General features: G+C 34.7%; 1 long non-coding RNA gene across 1 annotated transcript in view; it reads left to right on the forward strand.

The window, feature by feature from the left end:
• Positions 1–12,062, forward strand: part of LOC129049726 (uncharacterized) — a 62,348-nt gene extending 50,286 nt beyond the window's left edge. Inside the window, exons 2-5 of the long non-coding RNA XR_008513007.2 lie at positions 3,615–3,707; positions 9,356–9,463; positions 10,671–10,860; positions 11,632–12,062. This is a non-coding gene — a long non-coding RNA (uncharacterized LOC129049726). The remainder of the gene's footprint in view (positions 1–3,614; positions 3,708–9,355; positions 9,464–10,670; positions 10,861–11,631) is intronic.
• Positions 12,063–12,274: the final 212 nt, after the last annotated feature.

Genomic DNA, 12,274 nt, shown 5'->3' on the forward strand with positions numbered 1-12,274 from the left:
ATTACGTGATTTTAATAATTGGTACATACAGCCCAATGTTTTATTTCTGGCAGTGAATTTGATTCTCATAAATTAGTTTACATTGACTCAGAGGAGGGCCTTGAAATAATACATTAATAACTAAGATTAGTCACATAGCACTTCATAATTTATGCTCCATTTTAATGCATTATGTATATCATTTGATCTTTCAAGAATTCTAGGAGCAACAAAATTAAGATGATTCTCCAGTGTAGGTGAGGACACTTTTGAAGCATTGTTCACGTCAAGGCAGAGCCACATGAGGACATTTATACGTATCTAATAGCACACAGCTAAATTCAAAGCTTATGACCCATAGGCTGACAATCTTTGTTCAGTCTATAGTAGAACCATTCAATAGCTGGTCCCCAGAAAAGCAGCATTGGTATCACTGAGAAGCTTTATTTATTTTTTTTAGATACAGTCTTGCTCTGTTGCTCAGGCTGGAGTGGGGTGGCATGATCTCGACTCACTGCAACCTCACCTCCTGGGTTCAAGCAATTCTCCTGCCTCAGCCTCCCAGGTAGCTGGGACTACAGGCACCTGCCACCACCCCCAGCTAATTTTTGTATTTTTTAGTAGAGAGGGGGTTTTGCCATGTTGGCCGGGCTGGTCTCGAACTCCCTGGTCTCAAGTGATCCACCTGCCTCGGCCTCCCAAAGTGCTGAGATTACAAGCATGAGCCACTGCATTCAGCCTACCGAGGAACCTTTTAGACCGTTTTAGAGCTTCAGGCCAGGGTCTTTGGCCCAGGTGTTTTCTATGCACACTAATGTCTGTGAAGTACCACCTTAGACTAACAGAGTATATGTAAAATCAAGTGTGGATAACTTTCCCACAAAATTTGTATGTAATACCAACAAGGAAGAAATAAATGATGAGTCTGAAGATTCTTCAAATAATAAATAAACTACTAGTGGAAATTTATTGGAATTAAATTTTTTTAAAGAAGGAAATTATAGATTAAAAAGTGTTCTTTAATATCCATCAATTAGTCTTTTTCTACAGACAAACATGGACATTAACCAGGAGCTCTGCCTACACTTAAAAATATTTCTTCTAGACCCATGAAAATTTCTCTTTCTATGCAAAGGAATCATTGGTGGAGGTTTTTCAAAATGCAGAGGTAACTTTGCTAGGCTTCCACTTTAAGTGCCTCAAGCCCCAGACACAAACACAGAACAATAGCATCTATGGCTGTTTGCATTTCCAGTCAGTAACACAGACTCCCAGCCTCAGGATTTACCAGCCATTAATAAAAACGGTCCTAGAAGGAAGACAAAATGCATCTTATCAATCAAGAAATGAGGTGCTTTATTTGAGAATGTGCTATGAAATGCAGTAGTTTCCCCTATCTGGAGTTTTCCTCTTTTTCAGTTTCAGTTACTTGTGGTAACATAATTTTAGAGGGGGAGATAACATTCACAAAACTTTAATGATAGTATATTGTTATAGTGGTTCCATTTTATTATTAGTTGCCATTAATGTCTTATTATACCTTATAAACTTTGTGTTAGGTATGTATGTAAAGGAACAAACATTCTTTATAACAAAAATATATAATATTTAATATATATAAGGTTCAGTGTAATCCAGTTTCAGGCATCCACTGGGGGTCTTTGGATATACCCTCACACAGATAAGAGGGGATGTGACTCTTTTTTGGGATGTTGGTCATCTCTGCTAATATGTCAGGATCTCTTTTCTTACAAGTAAATAATTTGATGACTAAGTTATAGGGCATTCCCAGGCTCAATATTCTGTTGTGTTCCCTTCTAAAGAAAATGAGCGCCCTAGATGACAGGGCCTGGGATGGAAGGAATGAAGTAGCCAGTGGACAAAGGGAATATGATTTAAGGAGTAGAGGAAACAAAGATAAATTTTGTTTGAGTTATAATTTTGCCTAGAACCAGACCTCAATTTTGAGCAATAGGTTATAATGTGCCATCACTCTGGGCACTATATTTTTTATTATGAAGCTTTTCACTTTTATATATAGTCATTTTGAGATTCTTTAATGTACATTTGATGTTCCTCCCAATATAGGAATAGTGGCATCTCTCATTTTGTGAAGAAATGCTTTATTTTTTGTTCCTGAAGGACATTATCTGCTTAAATGTGTTCTCTTTGGCATTCAAACAGAAGTGCTTGATATTCTTACATCCTGTGCATATGAATCTAACTAACATGTCTCAAGAGACCAGTACATAGGAATTTCTTGTCAGCAATACTGCGCCTTGTGCGATTCTGGTAGATTTATGGCTGCACAGTCCCCTGGTCAAATTTGGCTTATTATTCTGAATCCATTTTTGTAATAATGATGCTGGTAATGCTGTAATATATTATTTTAATAGGATAATACATTGAACTCTTAATTTCTACAGCATAAATACATTATTCAACTACTGCATTGTGTGCAAACAAAGGAAGAGGAAACTAAAAAGATGTCTCACTAAAAATTTCTATAATTGTCAATTAGGTAAAAATTTATAGAAGTTGATTGGACTATTAACATAATTTTTATATGTAATAGCTTTCTAATCAGAAATAAAATGTTCCTGATTTTTATAATATTGTCCACACTAGTTTCTGAATTGATATTTTGGGCAAACCATAACCAAAAAGAATAAGAGTAAGACTAACTACAGGACATGGCAAGTAGAATATACCGTCTCTGGGATTAGAAAACTTCTTTTTCAGAAGCAATAATTGTATAATATGTGCTGAGAACTTCAGGAAATGCACAAAGTATTCTAGCAGCTTCTCTCTAAATTCTTTTCGCTAAGTCTTGCCAGACAAAATATCTGTCTTACTCTGACTTACTTGGACTTTATTCCTTTTATGTTATGAGTCTGCAAAGCTAGAATAAATGGGGCTTGTGTATGTTTGTGCGAATTGTGTGTGTTTTCTTATAATTTAAATAAAATTGCCAACAGGCGAGTGGTTCTATCTGACTAATCCCATTTTGAAAAGGTATTGGCTTTGAAAAGGTATTGGAAACTTAGTTGTCTTTGATAACATTAAATGGGTAAAATGTAGCATGCTCTTACATGCAACTTTACTATATCAAAAATTATATTCTACCTATTAAAATCCATGAGTACAAAACTTTGTATTTACAATGATTTTAAATTTTTACAAATAAAAAATTAAATAACAATCACCTTACTGTTACTCTGAATCTTTGCATAGCTTAGACCTGATTTTATATCTATTTGAGATGCCTCAACCCCAAAAACAAATTAATTAAATCTTACAAAGAAAAATTGGAATAGCTTCCATTTTCATGCTTTTTAAGATGGAGGAGTTCTAAATTCATTGATTGTTTACTCTGTATAGGCATTTTTTCCAAGTACTAGAAAATACATTACAAGAGCCTCTAATGTTCCCTTGCCTTCCTTGTATTTTTAAGAGAAACAACATTACATTTATCCAAAAAGAAAAAAATTAAAATTTTGGGCAACTAATGACAGTTCAGTAAATACAAAGGCTTTGGGGTTTTTCCCCATTGCCCTTGCAGGTATCTTCAGGCCTTTACTTCAGGGAAGTTTTCTTTCATCTCTGCTCCATGCCCTTTCTTTCAACCCATTTAGAAACTTGGCCACAGACTTAAACTCCAACCTTTCAAAGACACTGACTTTGCTGGCAGGAAGCATAACCTATGAATAAACAAGGCAGGTTTGCTTGTAAGTATCACACTTTTAATTTCAACCAACATTCTTCTTTTTTCTGGAAGTTAGTACCTGATTAGAGCTGTTCTCTTTGCTAATTCAGCTCTCTGGGTAATAAATATTTTATCTTATCAATTAACATGAATTTCTGTGATCCAAAGATATTTAGATCCTTAATTGGATAGTACATCTAAATTGGTTAATCAGAGTGTTTTCTGGCAGTTTCTGAGTCAAAGTTATACTTCGTCTCTGGTTAGCCTTTGTAATATTCAAGATGAGCAACTTAAAATTCTTAGTTCAAACTACTTACAATCTGTGTTAATCAAAATGCTGTAATTAAATTGGGCATGGACTTATTCTGTAACCTTATCCACTTTGCATTTATTAAGTTGTCTGTACATGAATGTTTGACACTAGTACAGTCTTTACATATTAATGCATAGGGAAAAAAAAGAAGATGAAAGGAACAGTTGGAGTCAAGAAAAAGTAAAAGCAAGGAGCAATTAAAAAAAAAAAAAACCTTAAGAAAGTTAGGAGCGTATGCGAAGAAAAATAAACTTGTCAAAGCAGTTACTTACCAGCATAAAGTAGCACAATTTATACACAATCTAAAGCTCTAAGGAATGAGTAGCCATAACAAGCTTTTGTACAATAAAGATTAGAATCCCTGTGAAGCAGTTTCCCATGTTTTCCTTTCTCTGCTTTTGTATTTTACTTTTAAATGATCACAAAGCTACAAAATATGTTAAAATTGAAACAAAGCAAAACAAATACAAAACCTTTTTTTTTTTTTTTTAACTTTCATGTATAAGGAAAAACAGCACACATCTAAAAGTCTGATTTTGCCCCTCTAATAATCAGCCTCCCTATGGTTTTGGTATAAAATGGTGTAGATCCAAACAACATCACAAAATAATGTTTTGTGCTCCACACACAAGAAAAGGCTTCTTAGCATAATCTATGAAAGTTTCAAGTGGTTATGTTGCCAAATAGCTTGGCTTTTGCTATAAAGAATAAAGAAGGAGAGTGCATGAATCTAAATGTATAGCTAGTGTCTGTCCTTCCTCCAGATAGAGAAATTATATTTGTTGAGACACCGTACTGTTGAGATTCGTAGAGAGAGTATGCCCTCAATTTCACTGCACTATACTAGTGTTCATTCAACTGATGAAGTTCTCAACTCAAAGGGCAACATCCACTTTGTTCTAAGTTCCTTCTGGAATGGAAAAGCTGACAAGGGAAAACTTACACAAAGGATATTGTGCTGTTAAAGTTTGTTCAAAGCCACACTTGTCAGATCTCTTTGAAATGAAATTGAAAAGGAAAAACCAATTTTCTTTGAGGACAAAGTTCATCTCATTTGGTGTGCTGCACCTGTCTAATTTTCTTCTTTGAGAAAGAAATCTTGACTAGGAAAATCTGAAAAAATAGTTTATAGCAGTATAGGTATGTATCATAATGTTTAATTCAGACCAGTGTTACATTCCGAGAAAATAAATATAAGTGAGTTACTGCCTGTTTGAAGCTGTGATAAATACCTAGTTTGGCTGAAATTATTAGACACCATTATTGTGTCTCCAAAATGTCTGTCTCTGAAGGGCAATAGTCAGAACTATCCTGAAATGAGAGTGCTCTAATGTTTTCTTTTGTCAGTATTGTGCAGATGCACAATATGATTCAGTATATTATCAAATTGAAAACCAAGATCCTTCTGAAGAGTTCCAGGTAAATATCTTGTATGTTTCCAAACTTGGAAAAAAAAAGCATCTATTTCCAAGGAGCATATTATTAAAAATATAGAGTTATATTAAAAATATACAGTTATATTAAAAATAATGACTGGATGTTTAAAATGCCACCAAACGATGCTTTGAATAAGTTTGTATCAATAGCAAACAAAAGAGCTTTCTGTGTTTGATTTTACAATTTCTTGTAAATAGGAGTGTTATAAGATTCCAGGTCAACTTAAAATAAGAAATAAAAGTGAATATGTCACTTAAACTAGAAAGAAATATAGCTGTGACCCCCAGACAAGGTCTTGTATTCAAGATAGAAAAATGTTATTTTAGCCAACAGACAAAAAAATAATGAAAACAAACCCAAGGGTAATCCTCTCCTCTAATGCATTTTGTCACCTATTTCTCTCTTTTAGTCTGTGTTTCTATGTCAGCCTTCCTTGTTCAACCTCACCCTATGTGATTGGCTACGTGTTTATAAATAGATAGATAGATCCCATTTATTGGCAATAAATGATTACAAATGAGGAAGTAGTTTGAAAATGGAAAGGAGAAGAAAATTATATCTTATCTGTTAGATCATGGGAAGAAGAATATCTTAGCTTTTGCCAGAATCTCTCCAGAAATGTATATTCTCTAGCTTTCTTCTTTGTGATGTTTTCCACTTGGAACTACATTGCCAATCCCTTTTTATTTGTTCTGTGTCCAAATGTGAATACAACTGGATTCTTTTGACTGTTATTATTCTGCTTGTATCTAAACAAATTGTTTAACATATCCACACCCTTTGGGTAAAGTTCAATTCCTTTTAAATACAGTGTTCACCATGACCTTGAGAGCAGAAGGAAAAAAACAAAACAAAACACTGGCTATTGAAACGTTCAGACAGCAGCTACCTTCCTTTTAGAATTAAAATTCAAATGACCAGTTGGGCATGGTGGCCAATACCTGTAATCCCAGCACTTTGGGAGGCTGAGGCAGGCGGATCACTTGCAGTCAGGAGTTCGAGACCAGCCTGGCCAACATGGTGAAGCCCCGTCTCTACTAAAAATAAAAATAAAAATTAGCTGGGCATGGTGGTGCATGCCTATAATCTCAGCTACTCGAGAGGGTGAGGCAGGAGAATCACTTGAACTTGGGAGGCAGAGGATGCAGTGAGCCGAGATCGTGTCACTGCACTATAGCCTGGGCGATAGAGCAAGATGGTCTCAAAAAAATAAGTAAAAAATAAAAAATAAAAATTCAAATGACCAAAGTCCTGAAAAATCAATGGAGAATCTTCTCAGAGTAGAAATTATTTAAGTGAAAGGCAAGCTTTCTGATTTTCATCCCATTTTTGTTTAATTTTTATTTCCTTTTTTCTCCATCTGTTATAGAGTAAATGTGTTTCAATTTAGTGAAAACATCTTCAGAAATTAACCATCCCTGTTATAGTTTGAAAATTCATGCTATTTGTGCTCAATATTTGTAAGAATCATAATTTATTATGTGCCTGTGTGTAAATTAATCTGTTGTCGTATCCTTCAAAGTCCATGAGTCCCAAGTAGTGTTTCTGGGGGAGCACCATCTTTACTTCACATGCACTGTGCATTCCTCTTGTGCCTCCTTATATGCACCCTAAATATTAATATTTGCTGAATGAATAAATGAAGATATGTGACTTTCCCTCTTCCTTTTGAACATCACTCTTTGTTTTTCCTCTTATAATGCCCAGTGCACTAAAGTCATGTCAAAGGAAAGAATATTCTCTTCTTCACAGTCCGTATACTAATTAGATACTCTTCTTTTTGGCCCATCTTCCCCAAGGGATAGTAAATGAAGCACCCACTCTATGAGACCCAATTCTTTCCTGACTGAGATATTGTCTATAGGCTTCATGTTTACTTCACTAATGAGTTTTTTCTCTGTAGCTTTTACATCTTTATAGTAGGTCATAAAGAACCTCTAACAGAAAATGAACCAATAGTAGCTATACTTTATTTCATGTTTCTGTAATACCTCTGGTCACAACCATGTCTGTTTCCTGTCCTTTTCTTTCAATAAAGGCTTACAACTTGGGATCAAATCATGTGTCCACATTTGCTGCACAGAACATAGTATCAATGCATTGGTACAAAAGCCATTCCGCCTAAACTCCTGTACACACCACTCATTCAAGAGTATTTCTAGACTCTAGTGTTAATGCAGTGCTTTGGAGACTGTAAAGAGGCACAGTGAAATAATCCCTACCCTTAAAAGAAGAGATAATTTTTTGTTTTCTAAAGTATTTTCACATTAATTACCTCATTTGACTTCCTATAACAACCAAGAGAAACAAGGAGAATAATTATTACCACAGGCATCTTCCAAACGAGAAACCTGAGCCTAGAAATTGAAGTCACACTACCAGTTATGCCAAGACCTCTACAAAACACCTAGGACTTTGATTATACCATTGAATAGCTTCTCCTTTCTATAGCATAGAGAGCCAAGCATCTTGAGTGGTGAGTTGCTTCTCAAGCTGCACAAAAATATTTATTATAAATGTTTCTCACTTATAGAATCTATAACAGGTCATACATTATAGGTATTTTAGACCTAAATGGAACCATTCAGTTCCCAAGGTTTGTAGTTTCTAGCCCTGCTAAGCGTCAAACCACGATCTATTGTTTGAAGATCAGCAATGATAATTCTCAAAGCTGAAGAGTTTAGAAGATAACTACGGTTATACATTCCCTCATTCACCTTCCTACCTTTTTGGTCCTACCTCATTTCATTATCCTCTTACTGCAATAGCCTTTTACAATTATCATCTATCTTTCCGTCTCCCCTCCCACACACCTATCCATTTACATTCTGTTGCAAGGTAAGCCTTTCTAGAGTATAATTATATTTCAGTAATTAAGCTTTGCAGAACACTTGGAATGTTCCCCATAGCCTACTGTATTAAGCTGAAACTCCTTAGCCCCTTCATAAACTGACCACAATTTACCTTTCCATCCTTTGCTTAGCCTGCAATGCAGATACACAACTTCCTGCTTTCTGTTCACTCTCCTCTGTTTCCCACTTTGATGCTTTTCTTGCTATGTCTTCTGCCTAGAATATTTACCTTCATCCAGACCCTTTTCCATGCTATTTTTAGCATAAATAACAATAAAATCTTTATTATAAGCCTCCCCTGAGGCTCCAAATAGAGATAAATATAACTTACTTTGAACACACACACAACTTTATTTCTTCCCTGGCATTTATGAAAATATCACAGGTTTACAGACAAAACAGACAGGCAGATGGAATTAAGTTTAAATCCTGACCTGGTCAAACTTGGGCAAATTATTTAACTTCTCTAAGTATTCATTTTCTTATCTAGAAAAGCTTTGCATGTTTTTTGTAAGGATTGATGGTTATCCACATACATGCTTTTAGCCAATTCCTAGCATATATTAAGACTCAATGAATGTCAGCTCTTATTTTTAGATTCTGTTTTGCATTATATTTATATCTGTGTATATTATACAAACATCAGTATATTGTCTGCTTTCTGTGAGGGCTGCAACTATGGTTGCTATCTTCATTTTTCATCTTTGTATCCACATAGCTCTTGAGACCAAAACCAAGTTTATTGGCAGTGATTATTAGTCCCACTGCACACCTATTTTATCATAGCCGAATTATGGACAATATCCATATCAGTGAATTGCAAATCCCTAGTAATCCTTAGTAGCAATACCATAAAATACACTGTCCTTTCAGTTCCAGAATAGCAAAATCAGTTGGGTCAACTTATAAATCTTCTAATTATAGTTTCTTAGTTAAAATTTGGTCAGATAGGAAATCTAGGAAAGCCTAAAATGCAATTAATATAGCTCAGGAAGTCAGCCATTTAGATAGCATTGGCAGCTATAAAAATAGAATGGGACTGGAAAATTGTTTGCTCTATTTCCCCAGGATATTACTAGGCCTGCTTTTATGTCAGTCCAGGCTGTGCCAACCATGGAGAACATGAAGTGGTAAACCAAAAAGGTAGTAAAGTTGACTGCACCCAAAGTAAATTGGGTAAGTTCCATCGCAAATGTGCTTTTAGTTGGATTGAAAAGAAATGGAATGTCATGAAGACTTATGGAGGGGATTAGATGATGTCATCATAGCCCTCTCTGCAGAGGATCTATAGGTCATACGTAATAATTATAGATAATTATATTTATATATGTATTATACACACATATGACCATTAAAAGAATAATATAATTACCAATTTCTTCTCAGCTTTAAAATTGATATACCTAACAGAAAAACATATCTTTTGACTAAAGTATCTGAGAAAAAAGGCACTATCTATCTCTGTTTTTAAGTGAGGGCAAATTTTTTTTTTAACATATAATGTGTTGGTGAAAGGACTTTGTGGGCACTTATAATATTTAACGGGCACTTATACATCTAGAATTTTTTTTTTACAGTGAATTGGGAATTAAACCTTCCTATTTAGGGATGAGAGTGGCATTTAAAAGCCTCTAAAATATTTACAATCATTGTGTGAATCATAGACTAAGGTTATAAATCCAGGGGCAGAAATACTTGCTACGAGGCTATTAAGGTAATCCAGGTAAGAGGTAATGACAGTCAGATTTGTGGTAAGGGTACTGGGTGGGGCAAAATATGGAGTAGCTGGGCCATGTGATTGTGCCTCAAGCATAAAGGATTCTCAAATTTTGGCTGCTGCCTTTGTAATTTGTATCAGAGATCTGTGCCTCATAACACATATAAACTAATATGGAATTATGTTCATACCCTTCCTCTAATCCAAGAGAGAGCTAAAAGCAATAGGATATATGAAAACGAGAGGGAACTCAAGCACTCTACCATGTTTCCTGGCCCTTACTGATACTCACATAGGCCTGAAATTAGAGAGAGAGAGAGAGAAGCAAAGACTCAGGATTCATTCAGGTAAAAAAATAAAATGAATGGGAGTTGATGTGCTTAGACATGGGACAGAAGGGGAAAAAGTGAAATATAAGAATCTAACAAGTTTCTGGCTTTGGTAACTGGATGGACTATGGCACCATTTGTGGAAATGGAGAGCAGAGGAGGAAGAGCAGATTTTGGCGCTGATATTTTATATTTACTTTTAGACACGTTAAGTTAAAATAGGGCAGGAAAATACACGTATCCTGAAGGCCATTAGGCTTTTTGAGTCTGAAGCTTAGGAAGAAGTTGTTGCTGGATTAAGAAGTCATCAATGAATGTTGAATTACATTTTCTACAGGAAAATTGTTTAACTCAACAAGAGGATAGAACCCTCAGTAAAATAAGCATTTGATCTTCAGGCAGAGAAAAGAATGCCTTAAGAGGAAATGACCAGGGAAATGGGGAATAAGGAGTGACTGAGATCACGAGAATGAAGTATGTTCAAAAGAAGGAGGTCACCACAGTGTTAAACGTAGCTGAGCTTTCAAGTAAGTTAAGTTCAATAAGGTTTCCATTTGCTTTGCTTTAAAAGAAAAAAATGTCTGTAGATGACTTTAAAAGAAGAAGCATCAGTGGTGTGAGGGGCCTGGAGTCTGGCTTTCTGTATAATGACAAACGTCTTATATAATTTTCCATAATTAAGAAGCTTGGCTATGGAGGGGAGCATAAAGGATTTGAATGAGAAGAAAGTTTTTCAATTTCTTTATCCCACTATTTCTAATATATCATATGTTCTTTTATTTATGGGTTCACTGATACAGGAATGGCTTAGTTTGTACTGGCAAATAAGAACTATATATATAGTTGGCATCGTTCTAGTTTTGACATTTCACACTAGGTACCCAATGACTAAGAACAGAGAAGTTTTTATATTAACTTTGTGTTGACTTCATAGAATAAAATAATCAAAATATATATATATATTTTAACTGTACTATATTCAGCAAGTCCAGTCATTGGAATTTGCCCCCACATACCTTCAGGCAATGAAGAGATTTTTTTAATAGATTTCCATATTAAAGGTAATAGATATTTTATGATCTTCAGAAAATAAAATGAGAGGATAGACATGTTAGCAATAAAAATTGTAATGGTTCTAATTATAATTTTTCAGTTTTTAAAAATAGGTGTTGGAAGAAATTTTAGTAAATTCTATTAAATAGTGTACCATGTCTCACCTTTATAGTAACTTCCATGATCCTGGGTGTAGAATTATGACATATGCTGCTTAATGGAAAACTGTTGTTTTTTTTCTTCAGAGCATGAAATAGATTTCATCAATATGAAGAAATACATACAAATCAATTCTCTTGGTCTGTAAGCTACAACTAGAATTACATGAAGTACTTTAGAAACTGCTTACTTTTTCATACCACAAATAAAATACTGTGAGAACCAACTGTTTGTTTGGCTTGTGACCTCATTGTATTAATGCCATAAAAATGAAAAACTACTTATAGGTGTCAGTTATCACAATAATAATATTTAACAGCTATATAGGGCTTTACAACTTATGAAAAAGTTAGACATCTGATACCTCAAGTAAGCCTCAGAATGATCCTATGAATTAGTCAAGGCAAGTATAATTATTGTCATTTGACAAAAAGGAAACTGAAGTTCAGTGTTATTGTGTGGTTAGTCCAACTGCACTGGGTTTAGTGAGTGACAGACTTGGAAGTGTTTAGGAACAGTGAAGCAAAACAAATTTTTCTCTTGAATTGTTTCTAACTATTTGGGAAGACCAGCCATGTGAAACCTTAAAGAACACTATAGGACTGTATACAATCAAGTGCTAAATAAGCTTCACTTTATACAAATCTAACTTACTTAACAGGTCTAACAACCTGTAAGGTCACTTCCTTAGTAGTGCTATAATTACTGGTTTCTAATGCCTTCCACTAA

This window comes from Pongo abelii, chromosome 15 (genome assembly GCF_028885655.2).
Source record: "Pongo abelii isolate AG06213 chromosome 15, NHGRI_mPonAbe1-v2.0_pri, whole genome shotgun sequence".
Lineage (NCBI taxonomy): Eukaryota > Metazoa > Chordata > Mammalia > Primates > Hominidae > Pongo > Pongo abelii.